Genomic DNA, 26,345 nt, shown 5'->3' on the forward strand with positions numbered 1-26,345 from the left:
ATGTGGCCTACACTTTCTGGCGGGCGCTAACTTTAGCGAGCGCCCGACTTTAGCGCCCCAAAAGTGTCCAGACTGAATTTCTAGGCCAATGTCATGATCTCTGTGCGCAGACGATCGGGGCGATACCCGGTAGCGCCGCCGCTAACCTCCCGTGGAATTTTGCGGGAGGAGCAGTTACCGGGGGGCGGGAAGCCATTTGCACCCCATTCGCGGAGGCGCTAATGATGGGAATTTCGCCCCCAATGTATTAAACCAAATGTATTAAACCAACTAGCTCCAAGGGGTAAATGTGTTTTGCAAAGTGTTTCATAATAAAAAGGATCAGTGGCTATGGTGTGAGATGCACAGTACCAGCATTTAACACAATGTTGTCCATCACATTAGCCACTAGCCTCAAGTGGCAAATTGGAAATCCAGATGTGGTCAATTGCATTTCTGATTAATAAATTAAAAAATGAGTAATCGACACCATCGTTAGACATGTGGTCTCAAACTATTAACAGCGTATGCCTGTGAACATTAACCTTTCTGTGCATTTGTTGGCAAAATGGTGAGAGTAAAGCAGAGCGTGCGAGTGTTCTTTGATCGGTGAGTGCTTTACTTTCTTGGTTACTGAATGGTGGTAGATGTTTAAGGAGATTCGCACATGTGAAATACATGCTACGAGGAAAGATTGGATAGACTGGGTTTGTTTTATTTGGAACAGAGGATGCTGAGGTGTATAAAATTATGAGGGGCCTAGATAGAGTGGATAGGAAGGACCTATTTCCCTTAGCAGAGGGGTCAACAACCAGGGGGCATTGATTTAAAGTAATTGGTCGAAGGTATGGAGGGGAGTTGAGGAGAAATTTCTTCACCCAGAGGGTGGTGGGGGTCTGGAACTCACTGCCTGAAAGGATGGAAGAGGCAGAGACCCTCATCGCATTTAAAAAGTGCTTGGATGTGCACTTGAAGTGCTGTAACCTACAGGGCTGGAAAGTGGGAATGGGCTGGGTGGCTCTTTGTCGGCCGGCGCGGACACAATGGGCCGAAATGGCCTCCTTCTGTGCTGTAAATTTCTATGGTTCTATGACTTGCCTGTATTACGTAAGGCGTTTTCTACCAAAACTAGTGCAGGTGGCTTAAACGGTGTCGGAGGAGCCACACCTATGTCTAGTCAGCAATTACTGGTGGACAGCACTGACTTAACAGATAGTCCCAATAACCATGGTACTTATAGAATCCAGGAACAACAGAATAGCTGATCCAACCATTGCGTACATGGGCTTTTTTTCCCCCCCAATTACTTCAACTCTGATGTGATACATCTCGGAGATTATCTTTTGTTTGTAATTGTAATGCACTTCAATAGTCTTTCAACAATTAAAATTCTTTTGTTGAAATTACTTTCAGTAAATTAAAGGCAAGGTTGATCTTACAGCATTATCACCGCCAATTTTATGAACAGAAATACACAAACACACACACGAAGACACAAAGCACTCCCACGCACCGATTTTGTGCCAAGCCACCTTTCTGGAATTTTTCACGGTCAGTCCAATTAATTATTCACGACGAGCTCTTGGCTCACGTTGGGCCTGGCCCTGGGAGCTCACCCAAGGAGCCGGGGGCGGAGTGTGAGTGGGAGCTGTGTGTCAGCAGCCCTTAAAGATCAGCTGGTAACATTTAAAAGGACACAGCCACTTGAAGGTAAGTGGTTGTCTATCTGGGGCAAAACAAATTGTGCCAGCCTTTGTACAAAAGAGTACATTTTCAGCTTTCACAAAGGCTGTTTGGAAAAGATGAGTGGCAGCCAAATTAAATGTGGAGGGAGAAAACGGAGTCTGTGAGCAAGTGATTGAGCGGTTGAAGTGGATGTGCTGTGGCGTGAGTTAGATGCTTGTTTGAAATTTCAGGCCACCTGCCCTGGAGGACAGCAGGGCCGCATACCTGACAGGAGATGGCAGCCGGGCCCAGTAGTGTGGGCACTACCTGCAAGGGTTGGAAACACCTGCACACCTTAAAAGAAACAAGGCACCCCTTAAAGAAGGCTGCTATGATAAGACTACCCATTTGCCAGGTAGATGCCCAGTTGTGCAGGCCGTAAGGTCTTTCTTGTCAACCTGTTCTGCATTTGCTGTTGGCCCGTGCCAAAGCCTCACGCAAGCATACAGCTTTTTGCATTTCTGACCATACATAGAAACATAGAAGATAGGAGCAGGAGTAGGCCATTCGGCCCCTCGAGCCTGCTCCGCCATTTAATGAGATCATGGCTGATCATCCAAATTCAGTACCCTGTCCCTGCTTTCTCCCCATATCCCTTGATCCCTTTAGCCTTAAGAAATATATCTAACTCCTTCTTGAATATATTTAATGAATTGGCCTCAACTGCCTTCTGTGGTAGAGAATTCCACAGGTTCACCACTCTCTGGGTGAAGAAATTCCTCCTCATCTCTGTCCTAAATGGCTTACCCCTTATCCTTAGACTGTGACCCCTGGTTCTGGACTCCCCGACCATCGGGAACATCCTTCCTGCATCTAGTCTGTCTAGTCCTGTTAGAATTTTATAAGTTTCAATGAGATCCCCTCTCATTCTTCTAAACTCCAGCGAGTATAAGCCCAATCGACCCAATCTCTCCTCATACGCCATTCCTGCCATCCCAGGTATCAGTCTGGTGAATCTTCGCTGCACTCCCTCCATGGCAAGAACATCCTTCCTCAGATAAGGCGACCACAACTGCACACAATACTCAAGGTGAAATTTACAATCAAAAGTCTGGGCACATTTGCAACTTCAGTAGGTTTCACGGATAAAAATGGAACACAACTTAGCTGCTTGGTGCATGGCCGCGTACTGAGGCGCTGGGTGGGATGCAGGTTGGGAAAATGTCCGTCCGCTTTTCCAAGACTACTTTCCTGCTCAGGAACACAGGAACAGGAGGAGGCCATTCAGCCCCCTCGAGCCTGTTCCGCCATTCAGTTGGATCACGGCTGATCTGTATCTTAACTCCATCTATCCGCCCTGGTTCTGTAACCCATAATACCCTTGCCTAACAAAGGAATATAGACCGGTTAAGTGTTTGGGCAAGAAGGTGGCAGATGTGGGGAAGTGTGAAATTATCCGCTTTGGTGGGAAGAATGAAAAAGCTGAATATTTTTTAGAAGGTGAGAGTCGGGTAAATGTTGGTATTCAGAAGAATTAGGGGATCCTTGTACATGAATCAGAGAAAGATAACATGCAGGTACAGCAAGCAGTTAGGAAAGCAAGTGGTATGTTAGCATTTACTGCAAGGGGGTTGGAGTATAAGAGTCAAGAAGTCTTGCTGCAATTATATAGGGCTTTGGTGAGACCACACCTGGAGTGCTGTGTACAGTTTTAGTCTCCTTATTTAAGGAAGGATATACTTACCTTAGAGGGAGTGCAACAAAGGTTCACTAGATTGATTCCTGGGATGAGAGGGCTGTCCTGTGAGGAGAGATTGAGTAGAATGGGCCGATACTCTCTGGAGTTTAGATGAATAAGAGGTGATATAAAATTTTGAGAGAGCTTGACAGGGTAGATGCTGAGAGGTTGTTTCCCCTGGCTGGAGAATCTAGAACTTGGGGTCATAGTCTCAGGATAAGGGGTCAGCCATGAGTCGAAACTTCTTCATTCAGAGGGTGGTGACATGAATCAACTGAGCGGCCTGTGGGTGGCGCTATCCAGGGAGAGTATAAATACTCGGGCACGGGCCCAGCTTGCTCAGGACATTCTTAACAGGAACTAGTGAAGGACACAACTAGACCTCCATGTTGTAAAACAGTTGATTAAAGCTTTGTTTAACGCTTAGACCAAGTGCCTAGTAGTTTTCTTACATCAGGTGGTGAATCTTTGGAATTCTCTGCCCCGGGGGGCTGTGGATACTCAGTCAATGAGTGTATTCAAGACTGAGAACGATAGATTTTTGGGCACTAAGGGACTCAAGGGATAAGGGGATAGGGCGGGAAAGTGGAGTTCATGTCAGCCATGATCTCATTGAATGGCGGAGCAGGCTCGATGGGCCATATGACCTACTCCTGCTCCTATTTCTTATGTTCTTAGATGCGGTCTAACCAGAGTTTTAAACAACTGCAGCATAACTTCCAACCCCTTTGTATCTTGCACAACAAGGTGGCACCTAATACAAAGAAAGACTTGAATCTCCATCAATATTTTTTAATTGTCCTGCCTTTGGGATGGAAAGCATGCCGTTAGATGGTCGGCCACTTCCTGAACTGCCCTGAAAGTTTCCCGTTGTGACGACTCGTTTTCAAATACACTCTTCATCTACCACTTTCCTGTTCTGTTGAAACTTTTTTAAATGCTTCAATTATAGTTGGCTTTCCGGCGATTTTGCAGACAATGTTCATCTGTTTTTGTTTACAAGTAAACATTCCCTGCAGGCCCCGACGCCAAAAAAAAGCAGAAAAAAAAATAGAACAAGTTGCAAAAGAAAACCAAACACAGGGGGAAAAGAACAACAGCGCAGACAAATGGCATGAAAAACCCTCGCTAAAAAATCAGCCGTGAAAAGCCATTGGGGAAAAACAACAGAAGAATATCCCTTCAACAAACCAGCGTTCCAGTTTTCCGGCAAGTCTTGGCTGTTGCAAGTGTCGGGTAGATTTAATGAATTTGCTCTCACAGTGGGTGGAGTAACTGCTGTCCTCTACCCCCAGATTCCCAAAACTATCCGTCAGGAGCACAACTCCCTAAAATCCACTCTTTTGAACATTCCCCCCAAAAAATTTCAAAAATGGTTAGGAGACAAAAATATTAATGCAGAAACAAAATGATTCTTGATGAGGTACTGGTAGGGGTGGGGAAGATTTATGTTGTCTGACATTTATAGTGAAATTGCAAACAGACATATAAAGAACCGGTCGTGATTTCACTGTTAATAGCAAAAATATTGGTATGGTTTCTCTGCTGAATTCTATCTCAGTACGAGTACAAACTGCTCAATAACATCTGTGAAATGACTATTTATGATGTCATTGTAGCATCTGTGATATAAAAGTCCCTCACAGAGTGGGGGCGATTTTAACCCTACTCGCTCCGCAGAAACCAGGCGGGCAGGCAGTTAAAATTGCCCCTGGCTCTTATCTGTCCGAAAGCCGGCATGGTCGCAACACCTGCAATTTTAACCCGCTCTCCTGAGCAGGCAGCAAGGACACACGCCCGGAGCCAACAGGGTCCTTCTTCACATGTGCGTGCTGCGGCCCCGGTGACATCATTGAGACCCGACTGTAATTTTGACTGGGGCCTAAGCAGGGAATCCACCTGGAGTTAAAATCGGGGCCTATTTCGCGATCAGACGCTCCTGGAAGGGAGGGCATGATTGACGGGAACGCAGATCGGAGATGGGGCTATCGCATTGTAGCGCTGATTCTCCAACCCAAGCTGGCTGTGCATGCAACCCATGCTGGGAGCACAGGATCGCGGAAGTAACCCTCAGAGTAACTCTTAACTGCCTTTTGCATGTCTCCACCTAATTAAAAGTAATCATAATAAGTTTGATTCCAGTTTGTAGATCAGGACATTTTCCCTACGGTATAAACACAACACTTTTGAAGATACTCAACGGTTTAGCAGCCTTAAAAGTGGGTAAATCCCCAGGCCCGGATGAAATGTATCCCAGGCTGTTAAGTGAAGCAAAAGAGGAAATAGCAGAGGCTCTGACCATCATTTTCCAATCCTCTGTGGCTTCAGGTGTGGTGCCGGAGGACTGGAGGACTGCTAATGTGGTACCCTTGATTAAAAAGGGAGAAAAGGATAGACCGAGTAATTACAGGCCAGTCAGTTTAACCTCGGTGGTGGGAAAATTATTGGAAAGAATTCTGAAGGACAGGATAAATCTTCATTTAGAAAGACACAGATTAATCAAGGGTAGTCGGCACGGATTTGTCAAGGGAAGGTCGTGTCTGACAAACTTGATTCAATTTTTTGAGGAGGTAACAAGGAGGGTAGATGAGGTTAGTGTGTTTGATGTAGTGTATATGGACTTTAGCAAGGCTTTTGATAAGGTTCCACATGACAGACTAGTCATGAAGTTAAAAGCCCATGGAATCCAGGGCAAAGTGTCAAGTTGGATTCAAAACTGGCTCGGAGGCAGGAAGCAGAGGGTAATGGTTGATGGGTGTTTTTGTGACTGGAAGGCTGTTTCCAGTGGGGTTCCGCAGGGCTCAGTACTAGGTCCCTTGCTTTTTGTGGTATATATTGATGATCTAGACTTGACTCTAGGGGGTATGATTAAGAAGTTTGCAGATTATACTAAAATCGGCTGTGGTTGATACTGAAGAAGGAAGCTGTAGACTGCAAGAAGATATCAATAAATTGGTCAGGTGGGCAGAACAGTGGCAAATGGAATTCAATCCAGAGAAGTGTGAGGTAATGCATTTGGGGAGGGCTAACAAGGAAAGGGAATACACATTGAATGGTAGGACACTGAGTAGTGCAGAGGAACAAAGGGACCTTGGAGTACATGTCCACAGATCACTGAAGGTAGCAGGCCAGGTAGATAAAGTGGTTAAGAAGGCATACGGAATGTTTGCCTTTATTAGCCATGGCATAGAATACAAGCGCAGGGGGGTTATGCTTCAACTGTATAAAACACTAGTTAGGCCTCAGCTAGAGTACTGCGTGCAGTTCTGGTCACCACATTACAGGAAAGATGTGATTGCACTAGAGAGGGTACAGAGGAGATTTACAAGGATGTTGCCAGGCGTAGAGAATCTTAGCTATGAGGAAAGACTGGATAGGCTGGGTTTATTTTCCTTGGAACAGAGGAGGCTGGGGGGAGACCTTATTGAGGTGTATAAAATTATGAGTGGCCTAGATAAAGTGGATAGAAATGACCTATTTCCCTTAGCAGAGGGGTCAAAAACCAGGGGGCACAGATTTAAAGTAATTGGGGGAAGGTTTAGAGTGGATTTGAGGGGAAATTTCTTCACCCAGCGGGTTGTGGGGGTCTGGAACTCACTGCCTGAAAGGGTGGTAGAGGCAGGAACCCTAACCACATTTAAAAAGTACTTGGATGCGCACTTGGGATGCAATGGGCCAAAATGGCCTCCTTCCGTGCTGTAACTTTCTATGATTCTGTGGTCAACTCTTCAACACGGAATTTATTCCATAAGGGAGTGGCACAGGATATCACATGAATAAAGAGATGTGTGCAGGGCTCATTGATAAAGGCATAAATGTCCATATTTAGCAGCTTATCATTGATTGGCTATTAATTTATAACACAAGCAGCTATTTCCAACAATTCCGTTTTCCCAATGCCAGGGGAAACAAAATGGTGGCCGGCCTTGCCCAGCAGCAGATGGACATGTTTGCATCTCTTTGCCACTGGTGGTGAGGGTGGAACTTTCTATCGAGATCTATAGAGATTTCGGTATCCTCATACAGGAAACACAGAAAGCGAGCATGCAGGTACAGCAAGCAATAAGGAAGGAAAATGGCATGTTGGCTTTTATTGCAAGGGGGTTGGAGTACAAGTGTAAGGAAGTCTTGCTACAATTGTACAGGGCCTTGGTGATGTATTGATTTCTTTGTGGGTTCAATAATGAGACATTTATGAAAGAGAATGTCTTTTAATCTAAAGTCTGTTCAACTCTTTACCAGCATTTACAGGAGTCCATCAAGCTAGTGATGCATCTAGAACGAAACTGAAACTAAACTGAACTGCCTTGCTTGTCTCGGTCACATGACCTCTGCTGGTCAGGCATAAGTAATCAATACCTGCAAACATGCTGATAAGGCATCATAATCAAACAGGCAAATAACATCACTATTTGCTGATATCATTACATCTCCTTTTCTTAAAACAAAAGTATTTTACTTTTAACTAACAACATGTTTTCTTTGTATTAATCTGCATTTTAACTGTAACACTTAATGAACTTACATTATCATTATCATGATCAAGGTTTTTTAACCTTGCTTTGTGTGTTCACATGAAATATGTAAATACACTAGAACTTGAAGAAAGAATAAGATAACATTACTTCCTTCTATAACAATAGTCCTTAAATTTGCTCAATGAGTCTCTCAGGAGGCTTCACGTGTCTTGAGGATTTTCTGATTGATTGTCCTTGAATCTGAGTTGTTGCCTCAGATGATTGGTTCTCAGCTGTGTGATCAGGTTGTTCAACAGTATCAGTCTCTTGACCTGCTGTGGCTGGTCCCATGAGAAGATCTCGACGATTTCTTCTCAGAACAGCACCCTCATCTGTCTGAATGGTGTATGATCTTGGTTGAACTTCATTCAGGACAGTTCCTTTCTGAGTCCATGTGTTTGTTTTGTCTTTCAACCTTACTTGGTCACTAGTGTGGAGTTCAGGTAGGTTTTGTATTCCTCTGTCATAGTAGTACTTTTGCTTTTCTTTCTGTTGCTCTTTGAACTTCCTCACTTTCTCCCCCTCTTTTGTTTTCAGGAGGTTCTCCGGGATGGGTAGGTTTGACCTTAGCCGACGTCCCATAAGGAGTTGGGCTGGTGACTTACCACACTCGAGCGGCGTTGTGCGGTATACAAGCATGCTCTGGTAGAAGTCAGTTCCACTGTCTTTTGCCTTGTACATCAGTCTTTTCACTGTCTGGACCGATTTTTCCACTAGTCCATTGGACTGTGGAAAGTGAGGACTTGACGTTGTGTGGACAAAGTCCCACTCTTTGGCAAAGTGTTGGAAACTTGCATTGTAAAACTGAGGTCCGTTGTCTGTGAAGACCTCGCTTGCCACGCCATGTCTGGAGAATATGGCTTTCATACATGTTATCACAGCATCTGCAGTGGTGGTGTGCAGTCTACAAACCTCTGGATACAGGGAGTAATAGTCTGTGACTACAAGATAGTCCTTCCCTTGACATACGAATAGGTCAGCGCCTACCTTCTGGTAAGGTCTGTCTGGTGCTGGGTGTGGCTTTAGTGGTTCTACCGGATTGCTTGCTCGATATTTCAGGCATATTGTGCAGTTTGACACCTCATTTGTCACATCTTGGTTGATTCGTGGCCAGTACATCACCTCTCGTGCTCTTTTCTTACACTTTTCGATTCCCAGATGTCCTCCATGGATCCTTTTTAGCATCTCTTTTCTCAGACTCTTTGGGATAACTATTTTACTTCCTTTGTAGATGATGTCTTCGACCACTGATAGTTCCGCCCTGCAGTTCCAGTACTCTGCCATGTCAGGTGAGCAGTCTTGCTTCATGTTGGGCCATCCATCCAAGATGCTTTTCCTCAGTCGTCTCATTGTTTCATCTTTGTTTGTCTCAGTCTTTATGAGCTCCATTTTTGCATCTGCTATGGGCAGTGCACTCGTGATCATGTCCACGTAGGCGTTCACTTTTTCATCCATTGTGGTGTTTGCGGGCTCACTTGGGTCTACAGCTCTGGACAACGTGTCTGCTGTATACATCAGCTTACCCGGTGTGTACGCAACATTCAGTGTATAGCTTTGCAGCCTGATCATCATTCTTTGTATTCTAAGCGGACAGCTATTTAGTGGCTTTTGGAACAATGCAATCAAGGGCTTATGGTCAGTCTCTACACTGATTGCTTGTCCTGCCACAAACTGGTGAAATCTTTCACAGGCGTATGTGATGCTGAGCAGCTCCTTTTCTATTTGAGCATATCGCGTCTCCGCGTCTGTCATTGAGCGCAATGCATATGCAATAGGTTGCCAGTAGTCATATTGTTGCAGAAGAACGTCACCGAGCCCACTCTGTGATGCATCTGATGATATCTTGATGGGTCTCGCTGGGTCATAAAACCTCAGAACTGGTTCCTCTGTGAGCAGTTTCTTTAGATCGCTCCATGACTTCTCATGCTCATGATTCCATTCCCATTCTATGTTCTTTTCAGTTAGTCTTCTCAGTGGCGCCATCTTTTCTGAGAGGTTGGATATGAATTTCCCCATGTAATTGATCATTCCATTAAACCTCTGCACATCCTTTTTGCATTGTGGCTTTGGCATATTCTCAATGGCAGACACCTTTCTGGGATCTGGTCTGATGCCCTCACTGCTAAGGATATCTCCCACGAATGTCAGTTCTGTCACCCCGAGCTGGCATTTCTCTCTATTCAGCTTCAGGTTTGTTTTCCTTGTTGCTTCCAGCACTTTTTTCAGTCTCTCGTCATGCTCAGTTCTCGTGGTTCCCCATACTATGATGTCATCCATTGATGTATCAACTCCCTCCAGGTGCTCATAGATCATATGGATAGTCTTGTGATACACTTCAGGAGCTGAGGCAATGCCAAATGGTAACCTTAGGAATCTGTATCTGCCAAATGGACTGTTGAACGTGCACAGTCTTGAACTTGCTTCGTCCAGCTTCATCTGCCAAAATCCTGATGATGCATCTAACTTGCTGAAATATTTTGTATTTGCAAACTGTGCCATGATTTCCTCACGTGCAGGAAGCTTGAAGTGCTCTCTCTTTATTGCTCTGTTTAGATCTCTTGGATCCAGGCAAATTCTGAGCTTTCCATTCTTTTTGTCCACTACGACGAGGGAACTCACCCACTCAGTTGGCTCATCTATCTTTTGAATCACGTTCAGGCTTTCCATCCTGTCCAACTCTGCCTTCAGTTGCTTTTGAAGAGCAAACGGAACTTTTCTGCATGGATGCATGACCGGTGTCATACTTTTATCTACTCTGATCGTGTGTTCTCCTGGAATGCAGCCTAGACCCTTAAATAGGTCTTTGAACTCTTTCATGAGTTCATCATAGACTGTCTCTCCTTCGCTTTCCACAACGAGGACTCTCTTTACCAGGTTCAGTCTCTCACAGGCTTTTAAACCTAGTATGGCTTGCACCTCCTTTGGCACCACGATCAATGCTAACGTGTGCTCTCTGTCCTTGTGTGTTACTTTGACAATGCATCTTCCTTTCACTGGTATTTCAGTACCTGAGTATCCTGTCACTTTCACTTTGATTCCATGTATCTTTGGTCTGGGTCTAATTTTCTTAAAATCAGTCTCTGATATCACATTAACTTGTGCTCCAGTATCCAATTTAAATGGAATGTGTATGTCATTCACTTTTAGTGTCAACATCCAGTCTCTTTCTTCTTTTTTGTTTTCAGACACAACATCTACATTGAACTCCTCTATGTCGCTTTCATCTACTGCATGGACCTTGCTTTGTTGCACTTGGTTCTTGCAGCAACGGGCATAATGGTTGTTTTTGTTGCAACTATTGCATTTTTTACCATATGCTGGACACTCTTTTGGTGTATGCTGTGTACCGCATCGACTACATGACTTTCGATTGTCCCTTTCATTTTCGTTCTCTGGCCACGCCTCTTTTTTCACATTGGCGCTCTTTTTGTTAAACGGTTTGTATCCGTTCTTTCTCACTGCATCCACGTTGCAGCTATTGTCACTGAACAGCTCCTTTGCCTGCAACTTCACAGTCTCTGTAGCCCGACACAGTGCTATGGCTTTTCCCAGGTCTAGATCTTGCTCTCTTAGCAGTCTTTCCCTTAGACCATTATCCGGAATACCACACACCAGTCTGTCTTTTATCAGCGAGTCTGTCAGTCCCCCAAATTCACACGATTTGCTTCTGTTTCTCAGTTCAGTCACATACTGATCAATAGTCTCACCCGTTTTCTGTACACATGTGAAAAATCTGTGCCTCTCAAACGTCACGTTACGTTTAGGTATGCAGTAGGCCTCAAACTGTTCCATTATTTTATCTAGCTTCATTTTGTCTCCATTAGCAGTGAATGTGAAGTTATTATACACCTCCAGCGCTTCATCACCCACGACATGTAAGAACAGTGACGATTTCCTTTTATTACTTTTCTCGTCAGCTCCGATTGCTGATAAATACAACTCTAAACGTTGTTTGAATCTCCTCCAATTTTCAGCCACATTACCTGTCAACTGAAGCATCGCCGATGGGAGTAAACCTTCCATTTTTCCACTTCGTTAGCTATTCTCCAATGGTAAGCAACGATGTTCACTTTTGGCTTGCTAATATGTGGAGAGCTGATTTCACTTTAGATTTTTCCTCTTCATCTCTTTCAATCACTTCTGACACCATGTATTGATTTCTTTGTGGGTTCAATGATGAGACATTTATGAAAGAGAATGTCTTTTAATCTAAAGTCTGTTCAACTCTTTACCAGCATTTACAGGAGTCCATCAAGCTAGTGATGCATCTAGAACGAAACTGAAACTAAACTGAACTGCCTTGCTTGTCTCGGTCACATGACCTCTGCTGGTCAGGCATAAGTAATCAATACCTGCAAACATGCTGATAAGGCATCATAATCAAACAGGCAAATAACATCACTATTTGCTGATATCATTACAGGTGAGACCACACCTGGAGTACTGTGCACAGTTTTGGTCTCCTTATCTCAGGAAGGATAAACTTGTCTTAAAGTCAGTGCAACGAAGATTCACTAGATTGATCCCTGGGATGAGAGGATTGTCCTTTGAGGAGAGATTGAGTAGATTGGGCCTATACTTTCTGGAGTTTAGAAGAATGAGAGGTGATCCCATTGAAACATGTAAGATTCTGAGGGGGATTGACAGGGTAGATGCTGAAAGGTTGTTTCCCCTGGCTGGAGAGCCTAGAACTCGGGGGCATAGTCTCAGGATAAAGGGTCGGCCATTTAGGACTGAGATGAGGAGAAATGTCTTCACTCAGAGGGTGGTAAATCTTTGGAATTCTCTACCCCAGAGGGCTGTGGATGCTCAGTCGTTGAGTATATTCAAGGCAGAGATCGATAGATTTTTGAATATTAAGGGAATCAAGGGATATGGGGACAGTGCAGGAAAGTGGAGTTGAGTTCGAAGACCAGCCATGATCTTATTGAATGGCGGAGCAGACTCAAGGGGCCGTGTGGCCGACACCTGCTTCTAGTTCTTATGTTCTTATGTTCTAAGTGCGCCAAGGACATGGGTAGGGTTATGCCTCCAGTGAGGGATGGCACACAAACTGCTAAAGGAAATGTTTGAAAGCTCTCAGATTAATTAAGCACTAAAGACGACAATGACTGTGATACTGCGCTTACTCTACGAGCTCCGCTCTGCAGATGGGCTTCTCTGCACGAACAATCCAACTCTTTAAAGCACACGACGATTCTTGTAAATCTTTGGGGTGGTTTTTTGTTCTAAATTGGAACAGAGGAGGCTGAGGGGAGACTTTATTGAGGTGTATACAATTATGAGGGGCCTAGATAAAGTGGATAAAAAGGACCTATTTCTCTTAGTAGGGAGGTCAAAAACTAGGGTCACAGATTTAAAGTAATTGGTGGAAGGTTTAGAGGGGATTTGAGGGGAAATTTCTTCACCCAGAGGGTTGTGGGGGTCTGGAACTCACTGCCTGAAAGAGTGGTAGAGGCAGGAACCCTAACCACATTTAAAAAGTACTTGGATGAACATTTGGGATGCTGTAACCTGCAGGGCTACGGACCAAGAGCTGGGAAGTGGGATTAGGCTGGATAGCTCTTTGTTGGCCGGCGCGGACACGATGGGCCGAAATGGCCTCCTTCCGTGCTGTAACTTTCTATGATTCTATGGTCAGCTCTTCAACACGGAATTTATTCCAAATTGGAATAAAGGGCAGAGCCGGCTCTTTTGCTTCATGTTTTCAATGGACTTTGAAATAATAACTCGCAAAGATTGGATGGTTCCTATCAGTCTGTTCGTCATAGGCATGAGAAACAAAGTACAATTGATTCCATAACCCCACACGGACTTCCTCTCAGGATAAAATGTAATTGGGAATTTTGTAGCTGCATTTCTGGTTGCTCTGTAATTAACACTGTTTATAGTTTAGTGTCCAATATACACAGTTATATATAATTAAGGATGGTGATTACGGAGACTTGGGACGTCATATAGGGGCTGCTACTGAGGAACAGGCAAAGTGAGAGAAACTTACGTTGAGCCTGGGCATAGAACAATGATACTCTCAACTTGTGCAAACACCCTCATGCTTTTTTTTACCATATGTATCAAGCCTCAAAAGAGCACAAGAGCAGTCAACATCCCCCGCCAAGCACCGCTGACTCAAATGCTGCAATGTCTATGCAGTCCTGCTACCACACAACGACAGTGACTGGAGAGCGGGAGGGTGGCGGGGTGGCGGGGGCAAGAGGTGGAAATGCCTGGACCAGCCTTTCTTCTTCATGCACACTACCCATTAATATTTGCTATTGATGCTCAGTAAGATCTTCACCAAATGAAGGATCACGGCGCATATCAACAGCAAGAACACGTCTGAGTTTCCCTCATAAACACTGAGGTTAAAGTACTTGGTCGTAAAACCACTAGGCAATACATGTTGGGCAGGATTTTCATTGGGCCGTGGAGGCGGCATTGGAGGCGTGTGGGGGGTTAAAATCCCGAAATCGGGGGGGGCACGAACCCATCCCGCCCCCAACCTGCCTCCATGCCAGTTTCAAAGGAGGCGGGTACCCGACCCACACTGGGACCCGCCTCCCCGAGGCGGGAAGGGGATTAGTGCCAATTAACTGCCTGTTAACAGGTAGTTAACAGGCAGTTTTTAGCCTAATCCCCATTTTTATCCCTGAAGTGTGGGATTCCCGACGGCTCCAAACCACGGCAAGTTAGCGAGGCGGGCCGTCGGTCTGAAGGGCTTGGAGGGGTCGAGATATCCGGTGTTCAGGTGAGTGATGGGTGCATGAGTGCAGAGGTAAGTGTGTTTGGTGTGTGTAAAGTGTTTGAAGAATTTTTACTTACCTTTACAGCCTTCCTTCCTTCAGGTCTCGGGTGTAGTGTATGTACCTTTAAGAGGAACTATGTTTTTGAAGCCCCTGTATACTGTAGTACCAGTAGTGACCACTCGGGTATATAAGCCTGTGTAGCATCTTGTGTAGTTAGTTCACCTCCAGACTTTGTTCAGTAAACACTTGTTAAATCAACTCCTGCATTCCGTGTCTCCATTAACACATGGATCTAACAGTGGCGACGAGTTAGAAACGAACTTACCTGCAATTCGGCAGCACCTCAAGGGGATCGATTCCTCAGACGAAGGTCGAAGCCAGAAGCAAGAGAAAATAAATAAATAAATAAATAACTCGAAGAAACTCGAAAACGAGGGCCAGGCTTGGTCTCCAGTCTGTGGTTTCCCCAGCTAAACGGGCTGGTGGCAGGTAGTGCACTGATCCTTCCTGGGCTGCGGCGGGCTAGAGCTCGATCGGGTGGCTCTGCAACAGGGCCGGGCAGCGAGTCGGGAAGCAGAAGCAAAGAGAGAGAGAGGGTGGAGCACTCAGGGCGCGTCCGGTGCTGCAAAGCATGTCGGCGTTCGGACCGAGCAGAGGGAGGGGAAAGTCCCAGAGGGTCCACTCCACGATGGGAACGGTTCTCCAAGTAACGGAGAAACTATTGAAGCGATATAAAAAAAAAAATTCTTTTTATAGAAATACCGCGAAAAACTGCAGGTCGCAACGGGAACCGCGGAGAACAGCATTGGCAGCAGCAGCAGCGGCGGGAAAGCGCGGGAGGCGCCATCTCAACTTGGCGGGGAAGAAAGAAAAGCATGGGAGGCGCCATTTTGATCCATCGGGGACGGAGGAAAAGCGCGGGAAGCGCCATTTTAGATTTTCAAGATGCCGAAGACTGGCAATATTACTGCTTTCGATAGTGATATAGAAGATTGGACCACATATGTGGAAAGAGTGGAGGTATATTGCAAGGCGAATGAAGTAGCGGATGATAAAAAGGCATCGGTACTTCTAAATCTGATGGGCGCAAGGACATACGGGCTGTTACGAAACTTGATCACTCCAGCCAAACTGATGGACAAGAATTTTAAGGAGATTGTTGATACCTTACAAGAGCACTTAAACCCAACACCGCTGCTGATAGCGGAACGATTCAAATTCTTCAGGAGGAATCAGCACAAGAATGAAAGTAACGCTGATTACCTCACCGAATTACGAAAGCTGTCAAAGTACTGCCAATTCGGGGCAGGACTGGCAGATTCTCTACGAGACAAATTCGTCTGCGGTCTCCTAAGTGAAGGAACACAGAAAAGACTACTTTCTGAGAAAGATTTGACACTGGACAAGGCTTTCAGTGTGGCTGTATCATAAGAAGCAGCAGCAAGAGGAGCTGCAGAGATACAGCAAAAGCCACAGGACTTCGGCACCCATGAAATGACACGGGGTTTCGAGAGATGTTATCGCTGCGGCAGATCCACCCATGACCAGAAGGACTGCTGGTTCAAGGACAAAGCATGCAGGCAATGCGGAAAGATGGGACACATTGCACGTGTATGCAGATCTGGAAAGAAATCCGCTGACAGTAAAAAGGTCAATAAGGAAAAGAACAGAAAGGTACAAATGATGACGGACAGTAGCTCCGAAGACCAGAAGAGCAATAGCGACTCCAGAAACAAGAGACTAAGCTGTCTCAAATTACATAATGTAATTGCCAAAGAAGATTACCAGACCATTTGGGTTACACTCATGATAGCGGGGTCCCCAGTCAAAATGGAGCTAGATACAGGATCAGCTCTGACCGTCATGAGTCGACGGGATTACGAGCGGCTATTTCCGCATATACCTTTGAAAGACACATCCATTATCTTGAAGACATATACGGGGCAGAAAGTATACCCCAGAGGGAAAGTAAGGGTGCCTGTTGTATACAACGGCAAGGAAATACAGAAGTTGTATTTATATGTTCTGCAAGATGGTGGTCCACCGTTGTTGGGACATAAATGGATCAGAAAGATACGTTTAGACTGGCACTCCATTCAGGCACTGACGGTGACCATTAAGAAAAAAAACGATGATGACGTCATACCTGGACGATTAAAAGAAATCTTGGCTAACGCCAAAGAAGTGTTTCAACAGGAACTAGGAACCCTGAAAGGCGCCACCACCTCAATAAAAGTGGAAGATGCGGCAATTCCCAAGTTTTTTAAGGCAAGGCCGGTGCCATACGCAATTCGTCCAGCCGTCGAGGCAGAGCTGGAGAATTTGGAAAAAGCAGGCGTGTTATCCAAGGTAGATTGGAGCGAGTGGGCAACACCCATCGTCCCAGTCATGAAGAAAACATTGAATAATGATAAATCTGAAGAACAGAGAAAAGTTCGCATCTGTCGGGACTTCAAGGTGACTGTAAACCCGGTTCTTCACACGGTACAGTATCCTCTTCCGAGGATAGAAGATATTTTTGCCTCACTATCCGGAGGGAAACGTTTCACCAAAATTGACTTAGCACAGGCATATCTACAGATGGAGGTTGAGGAGGCCTCTAAAAAGTATCTCACGATAAACACACACAAAGGCCTGTACCAGTATAATCGACTGGTTTTCGGAGTGGCATCAGCTCCGGCTATCTGGCAAAGAGCTATGGAGCAAGTCCTGCAAGGGATTCCGGGGACTCAATGCTGCCTAGACGACATCCTTGTAACAGGAGAAAACGACAACGAGCACCTTGCCAACTTGGAGCAGGTGCTCACTAGGCTGAGAGAACGGGGCCTACGAGCAAATCGCCCCAAGTGCGAATTTTTCCAGAAACAAATATCATATTGTGGCCATGTCATTAATGAAGAAGGGTTGCATAAGTCACCTGAAAAAATTGAAGCGGTCGTAAAGGCCCCAGCGCCTGAAAATGTCTCACAATTAAGGTCATTCCTGGGATTAGTAAATTACTATCATAAATTTTTACCAAACTTGTCGACGGTTCTGCACCCGCTTAACGCACTGCTACAAACGGGAGTAGTTTGGAAATGGAGCGAAGACTGTAAACGTGCCTTCCATAAATGCAAAGGCTTGATCACGTCCAGGGAAGTGTTGGCTCATTACAACCCATCACTGCCAATCAGACTGGCGTGCGATGCATCCCCTTACGGCGTGAGAGCGGTATTATCACATAGATTCCCTGATGGCTCGGAGCGGCCGATAGCTTTTGCGTCACGCTCATTGAACTCAGCTGAGCGTAACTATGCCCAGATCGACAGGGAGGCACTCAGCCTGGTGTGGGGGGTGAAGAAATTCAACCATTACCTACACGGACAAAAATTTACCTTGTTGACTGACCATCAACCCCTCGTCTCCATATTCAACCCTAAAAAGGGCGTTCCCATTATGACAGCGCAAAGGCTACAGAGGTGGTCCCTTTTCCTAGGGGCACACCAATATGATATAGAATACAAAGGAACAAAACAGCATGGGAATGCTGACAGGTTATCGCGCCTACCGTTGCCAACGGTAGAAGAGGCGCCTACAGTGGACCCAGTGGAGATGTTCCACTCGACCATAGTGGAATGTCTACCGGTGACAAATTCTACCATTGAAAAGGAAACGCGAAATGACCCGACTCTCTCACGAGTCTACGATTTAACGGTGAAGGGATGGCCAGCACATGGCGAACCACTGTTGCCAGCATTCTCGCAAAGAAGAGAACAGCTGTCAGTGTGCCGAGGAACCTTGATGTGTGGATCCAGAGTGGTGATTCCACCCAAACTCAAGGATAGAGTGCTAAAGGAGCTTCACGAGGGGCATCTGGGTGGAGTGAAAATGAAGAACTTAGCCAGAGCGTTTGTGTGGTGGCCAGCTATCGATGGAGACATCGAAGAAATGACCAAGAGCTGTCTAGGATGCCAGAAGGTCCAAAACGCCCCACCACAAGCCCCTCTACATCCATGGGAGTGGCCCTCATCTCCATGGCAAAGGGTACATATCGACTTTGCTGGTCCATTTATGGACTCAATGTTCTGAATCACGGTGGATGCACACTCCAAGTGGCTGGAGGTAATAAAGATGTCCTCCACCACCACGGAAAAAACCATCACAGTATTAAGGACCATATTCGCCAGGAATGGGCTGCCTGAACAGATCTGTTCTGATAATGGACCGCAATTTGTATCCGAAGAATTCAGGAAGTTCTTAAAAAACAATGGGGTTAAGCACTACACGTCCGCCCCATACCATCCCGCCACCAATGGATTGGCTGAAAGGTTTGTCCAGACCTTCAAGAAGGCCATAAAGGCCATGGGTAATGAAGACATAAATCTACAACATAAGGTAGATAACTTCTTGTTTGCGTACAGGAATGCAACACATGTGGTTACAAACCAAACCCCCGCCATGATGTTTTTCAATAGAAGACTAAGATGCCGGCTGGATTTGGTCAAGCCAAACGTCAGAAGGGACGTAGAGAACCGGCAATTTCAAAGCATGAATGAAAGGCCAACTAGAACCTTCCAGATAGGTCAACCAGTTTTGGCCCGGGACTACCGTACCGAGAAATGGCAGCCTGGAACTATTTGCACACGACTAGGACCGCTGATATATACTGTGGACATTGGAGAAAGCATAACAAGGCGCCATGCTGACCAGATCATAGAGTCATCCGAAAAAGGACAACCTACACCACAACTCTATACGCCTAGTGATGAAGCAGAGATACCCATAGCATCTACCTCCGATCCGGTGATACTGGAACCAGATGAACCCGACACTGGCATTGAAGCCGAATCGACCTTGCCAAAAGAACCTACTACACCACCGAAACCTACTACACCACCGAGGTGTTATCCGGACCGAGTCAGGAAGCCTCCAGAGAGACTGAATTTGTAATTGATTAACTTCAGCAAATGTGTATATTATTGTTCTTGTAAAAATGTTATTTAACGATTACTTAAAATGTTATGTACTATTTATCTAAAAGGGGAGGAATTGTAGTGTATGTACCTTTCAGAGGAACTATGTTTTTGAAGCCCCTGTATACTGTAGTACCAGTAGTGACCACTCGGGTATATAAGCCTGTGTAGTGTCTTGTGTAGTTAGTTCACCTCCAGACTTTGTTCAGTAAACACTTGTTAAATCAACTCCTGCATTCCGTGTCTCCATTAACACACGGATCTAACATCGGGAGTCCCTCATCTCACCGGCACAGAAAGCAGAATGGCCGCGATCTGTCAAAAATTGCAGCATTCAGCTTTCTGTTCTGGGGAGATCTCTAAATCATCCTGAGAGGAAGGAATTAACTTAGAGTACAGATTGTCAGTGTTTGACAGCTTCAAACAGCTGTGAAACGCTGATATTTCATCTGTCAAAAGGTCTTGACAGATGAAATGTCAATCTGTGACGTCACCTGTTGCTGGGTGGCCCTTAATTGGCCTGCTGAGCCCGCTGGGCGGGCTCAACAAGGTCAATCAAGTCAAAATCGCATGGGTTGGCTAGAACTCGATGGAGGCGGGACTACAACCCTGAAAGTTGTAGTCCCGCCTCCTACCCGCCTCCTCAATGAAAATCTAGCCCGTTATGTTTTCTTCTGTTGCACTGATTACTACTGTAGTTAGGAAAAGTTGTAATGGTATTGCTTGTTTTAAGGAGACAGTGGATAATTTTGGTGTCTCCACTGTTGGCCTGTCCAACATCAGCTAACTCAGTACAGACTTGGGATTATTCTGATGCTGCACTAACCCAGCAAACAACTGAAGGAGCCGGAAACATCTACAACTGAAATGCTCCTGCCTTCTCCCAGTGTCCACCAACATGGGCACTTTTACGGGGTAGGGGCGCTGTAAACTGATCCGTGTTACTGCTCCTGATCACTGCCCAGTGGCTTTGCTCTGCCGAAAATGCCCATGTTTGCAGACAGCTGGTAAAGACAGGATCAAATTGATCATTGGTGCTTCACTGTCTAAGTCCACACATAAGAAGTAGGAGCAGGAGTAGATCGTTCGGCCCTTCCGCCGTTCAATAAGATCATGGCTGATCTTTGACCTGAACTCTACTTTCCCGCCCGATCTCCATATCGTTGGATTCCCCTCGAGTCCAATAATCTATCGGATCTCAGCCTTGAATATACTCAATGACTGAGCATCCACAGTCCTCTGGGGCAGAGAATTCCAAAGATTCACAAACCTCTGAGTGAAGAAATTTCTCCTCATCTCTGTCCTAAATGGAGAAGAGTTATCTAGGTGAGGCATCAGAGAGCTTGTTGGACTACACCACAGCTTGAGTCAGCACCTGCAGGCCAGGGGAGGTAAAGGGAAGGATTCCAAAGGAGAAAAAATAAATAAATAGGACTGATTCTCCAATCAGGCATACTGAGGAACAGCACTGAGAGGAAAATCAGGTAGAGACAATTGAACACCCATAACGGAGCCTGCTCGATTTGATCTCCATTTAAATGAACGGATAGAAAAATGAGGTGGGTTCCCATTGTGGACATACGGTCTACCCCACCCAATGTTCCTCTCTGTGCTGGGCCCAAGTGCAGTGACAAGAAGATTTGTTCCAATCTCTCCTCCTTCACAATCTTGAAGGCTTCTATCAGGCCACCCGTCAATGTCTGTAGCTCCAGTAAAAAAATAAGCTACCTTCTTGAGTTTCTCTTTCCAACAGCAAGCACTCATCCCTGGTAACTTTCTGGTGAAACTACGTTGAATCTTTTCAGTGTTTTTATACCTTTCCTATAATTGCTGGCAAATTTATGCTACTTCTTTTGCTCCTGTTCTTGATGTAGACTTCTGCTGATGATGTCATGGGGTGAACCACTCACGGCAAGAGTGGAGGAATGCATAAATTTGCCAATTGAATAAGGTTTGCCATGAATTTGCAACTTTATCAAATACAATAGTCAATCAGCCTTAAAATATGGCAGAATTTTTATTTGTTGTGGTGACCAATCAGGAAGGCGCATGTGGAGATGACAAAAAGTGACCCTATGAAGACCGCTTTCCCAGTCTTAAGCATTAAGCAGCAGAACCAAAGGGCTTGGCGCTGGCCAATCGGACGGGGCTTCCTGAGCTTGACCTCTTTACACATGCACAGTGAACTCCCGGCCCGGATCGGGCCTGCCAGCCAGGAATTGCCTGTCAGACCAAGGGTGGGAGATAGCACGTGGCTGCTGCTCTTAAAGGCTGCAGCTGCTGTTGTTCAAAGAGCCTGCTTTATTATTACCAGAATTCCCTGTCTGACCTGCACAATCACCTCTTGTAAGCTTAGTCCCTATCGGAACTACTTTTTAAATGCTGTTTCACTTTCCTGTTTGTTCAACTGAAAGAAATAAAGTTGTCAAATCCTACTATGGTCCTAATGTGTGGACAAGGTGAAGAGTACGACTGGATGTAAGTTTTGGCCTGAAACATAACAGAACATCCATGCAAAAATGACTTGCTTGTCAGGAATTTACACTTAAATCTATTTAGTTAACTCGGGGGAAAAATATAGTAGAAAGGGAGAATTTTTTTTCAATTGCTGTCTACTTGAAATCTTCACTTATCAGGTAATTCACATAAATGGAAGCATCTGTTTTAAGGCTAGTTGTAATATGTGTTAATAAAATCTGGCTGTGTTATGTTTATAGCATCAAAACCCATCTTAAAAACACTTTAAGGGCCAATGTTTCATATTGTTTTAAGTACCTTATGATTATTTATCTTAATGCCATGACGCCACTTAATTAATGTTTAAAAGCCGCTGCGGCCCGTGTAATATAGCGAAGCTTAAAGCCTCTCAGCATTCCTTTCAACATACATTAGCTTTGCCACAAAGTTAATAGTTTGAGAAAAGATCTATGAAAGCTTGGTGGAATAAATATGACAGCTTTAATCAAGAGAGATAATTATAAGCCATTGACATGTCTGCTGCTTAATCGTTTTTTGAAGGTACAAATTAAAATAAAATCAGCAGGAACAGTTCCAATTTTTGTTTGAGAGCAAAAATAGCTGCTGAAATTAAGCCAAGCCATGTAATATGGTGACCTCTGATAGCAAACGTTACTTCTGTAGTACTGTAGGCTTGTCCTTGAGTAGCCAGATTGACACCATGGCGTGCGGGATGTGTGAATGGTGTCTCTGTTCATGCTCTAAGACTAGAAAGGACTGTTATGGTACGGAGGTGTTCACCCATGTAAACAGGTTAGTGCCTCTGTTAAAATAGCAGAGGGAGAAATTTGACACAAGAGTGTTAAGTGTTGGTGCGACAGTCTACCCAACACTATTTCCTACCCTTTAGTCTGGAGCTTAAACAAGATTGCAAACTGGCATGGGACACAGCCAATTAAAGCACAATGCAAGAACCAAGTGTTTTGTTTTATTTTAAATTTATAGGTTCTTTCACTAGAATTCCCCCAAACCCCTCATGGGTGCTTCCTGCTGCCATGGTTTCTTCAGCCAGGAGAGAATGCCAGTGTTCCCCGTGGTCTTCTCCATGGCCACTGCTAACACCTGACGAGCGGACATGTTGTTGGTGTTGGAGTGGTCCTGCTGGGTTTTCCTCCCCCCTCCCTCTCTCCCTCCCTCCCTCCCTCAAAGATGCAGTTCTCAGGATGTGGGCATCATTGGCAAGGTCAGCATTTATTGCCCATCCCTGGTTGTCCTGGTTTGATACAACTGAGTGGCTTACTGGGCCACTTCACAGGGCAGGTAAGAGTCAACCACGTTTGTGTGGGACTGAAGTCACATATAGGCCAGGCCAGGTCTAGAGAGCATGGTCACACTCACCATCAGGGATCGTGTACATATCGCACAATCACATACACCAACAGGTTTCCTTCCCTAAAGGGCATTTGTGAGTTTTTACGACAATCTGACAGCTTAATGGTCACTTTTTACTGATGAACTGAATCCAAATCCTTAAACTACCATGGTGTGATTTGAACTCGCACGTCTCATGGGTTAATAGTCCAGGACCTCTGGATTTCAAGTCCAGTAACATACCCACTACACCACCGTAATGGAGTCTCTCTCTCCCAACTACATTGACACCTTAGAGAAAAAAACCATTTACAGGAAACTTTTTTTTATCCGGCACGGACAGGACCGACGTGGTGCCGGTTCATCAAAAATTCCGGATAACCGAACGCTATAATAAAAGATAGGGAGAGCTGACAGCTCCGTATAAAGCAACAAACCCTGTTGCTTAGCAACAAGTGTAGAACAATGGCCACAAGTTCCAAGCGTCTCTGTAGCTTAGCAACAGCTGCAGCCACACCCTTGCACAGCAACAAATGGAGGAAGGCAAGTACAATATGAAGTAAAACCTACTCCTGAATTTTGCCGGTTAACCAAGATTTCCGGTTATTTAGGTGCCGGTAAATCGAAAGTTTCCTGTATGTTGCTCAATTAATCGTGGGCAAAGCCACAGGCAATTTACTAGATGCACTGAAAGAATGTCTTGCTTTTGTGGCTGTAGCCATGCTTATTTCCAGGTTTCTCTGCCGCTCTGACCCTTTTAGCATGTTTCTGAAGTTTCCTGCATTCTGTATTAAGAGTTAATGAGTACATGCTCCTCCTGGAAAGGAAGCGTCAACTACCAACAACTGCAGAAACAACAAAGTCCATTTTGAGATTACAGTCGTTCCATGGAAAAGACTCACAAGCCAATCAAATGTGCAAATACTTGAAAGAAAGAAAGACTTGCATTTATATAGCGCCTTTCACAACCACTGGATGTCTCAAAGCGCTTTACAGCCAATGAAGTACCTTTGAAGTGGAGTCACTGTTGTAATGTGGAAAACACAGCAGCCAATTTGCGCACAGCAAGCTCCCACAAACAGCAATGTGATAATGACCAGATCATCTATTTTTGTTATGTTGGTTGAGGGAGAAATATTGGCCAGGACACCGAGGATAACTCCCCTGCTCTTCTTCGAAATAGTGCCATGGGATCTTTTACGTCCACCTGAGAGAGAGAGAGCAGACAGGGCCTCGGTTTAACGTCGCATCCGAAGGGCGGATATGTCTGCAAAGGAATTGTTACGCTTTATCTAAAAGCAGTAATGAGATGCAGGTCATGGGTTCAAGTCCCACCCTAGGACGAGAGCACTTAACATAGGATGACACTACAGTGCAATACTAATGGAGTGCTGCTTTGTCTGAGGTATCATCTATCAGATGAGATATTAAATGCCGTCTGCCCTCTCAGGGGAATGCAAAAGATCTCATGACACTAGTCCATGAAGAGCATGGGATTTCTGCCATTGTCCAGGCCAATATGCACCACTCCATGAAAACCACCAAAAGACCGATTAACGGGACAGTCATCTCATTGCTGTGTGTGGGACCTCAATGGGTGTAAACTGGCTGCTGCGCTCGCCTACAAAACAATCGTGACTGTTCTTCAAAAGCACTTCATTGGATATGAAGCGCTTTGAGACATCATGTTGATGTGAAAGGCATCACCGAAAAAAAGTCCTTTTTTTTTAGCGTTTAAGCAATTAGTAAATTGTCTCCTTTGAAAACATGCCCTAAGAAAATACTGTTAATTGTGACCTTGTAAAAGAAAGACTTGCATTTATATAATGCATTTCACAACCTCAGGGCATCCGAAAGCACTTCACAAGCAATAAAGTACCCTTGAAGTGTAGTCACCGTTGTAATGTAGGAAATTGTAAAGGAAAAGCAATTAACTTTTTAGGAACTGCAAGGAGGAGGAGACTCGAGTGGAGCTTAAACACCGGCATAGACTGGTTGGGCCGAATGGCCTGTTTCTGTGCCGTATATTCTGTGTAATTCTATACAATGACAGCACTTTATTATTTTTTCACACTGAAGCCTTCACATGAATGTAAGGCCATTCCAACAGGGGAAAAAGTCATTTTCTTTTTACTTATTTTCCCCCCAGTTCTCCGGTGTCCTCCCCTGAAAGTGCTCCTTCTTGTTGGCGCAGTGTTAGCAGCCCTCCAGTATCTTATTCAAGTGGCTGTTGCTTCATGTGGGAACCTAGATAGTGAGTGCCGGCAGACTATTTGCACTTGGTGGACAGCACGGCAAACTCAATCCCGTTCTCACCCGGTGTTTGACACTTTCCAGGGAGCACCACTGGCTAGCTGTCAACAACAACAGCAACTTGCATTTATATAGCAGCTTTAACGCAGTAAAACATCCCCAGGCGCTTCACAGGAGCGATGATCAGACAAAATTTGACCCCGAGCCACATAAGGAGATATTAGATTTATAAAATTCTAACAGGACTGGACAGACTAGATGCAGGAAGGATGTTCCCGACGGCAGGGGAGTCCAGAACCAGCGGTCACAGTCTAAGGATAAGGGGTAGGCCATTTAGGACTGAGATGAGGAGGAATTTCTTCACCCAGAGAGTGGTGAACCTGTGGAATTCTCTACCACAGAAGGCAGTGGAGGCCAATTCATTAAATATATTCAAGAAGGAGTTGGATATATTTCTTAAGGCTAAAGGGATCAAGGGATATGGGGAGAAAGCAGGGACAGGGTACTGAATTTGGATGATCAGCCATGATCTCATTAAATGGTGGAACAGGCTCGAGGGGCCGAATGGCCTACTCCTGCTCCTATCTTCTATGTTTCTATGTTTCTATATTAGGGCAGGTGACCAAAGGCTTGGTCAAAGAGGTAGGTTTTAAGGAGCGTCTTAAAG

At 45.1% G+C, this 26,345-nt stretch overlaps 1 long non-coding RNA gene across 1 annotated transcript in view; it reads left to right on the top strand.

The window, feature by feature from the left end:
- Positions 1-492: 492 nt before the first annotated feature.
- The window catches only part of LOC147098568 (uncharacterized), a 32,691-nt gene continuing 6,838 nt past the window's right edge, over positions 493-26,345 (top strand). Inside the window, exon 1 of the long non-coding RNA XR_015074164.1 lies at positions 493-588. This is a non-coding gene — a long non-coding RNA (uncharacterized LOC147098568). The remainder of the gene's footprint in view (positions 589-26,345) is intronic.

Source organism: Somniosus microcephalus, chromosome 29 (assembly GCF_052327205.1).
Source record: "Somniosus microcephalus isolate GS21.2 chromosome 29, FLI_Smic_1.0, whole genome shotgun sequence".
Taxonomy (NCBI): domain Eukaryota; kingdom Metazoa; phylum Chordata; class Chondrichthyes; order Squaliformes; family Somniosidae; genus Somniosus; species Somniosus microcephalus.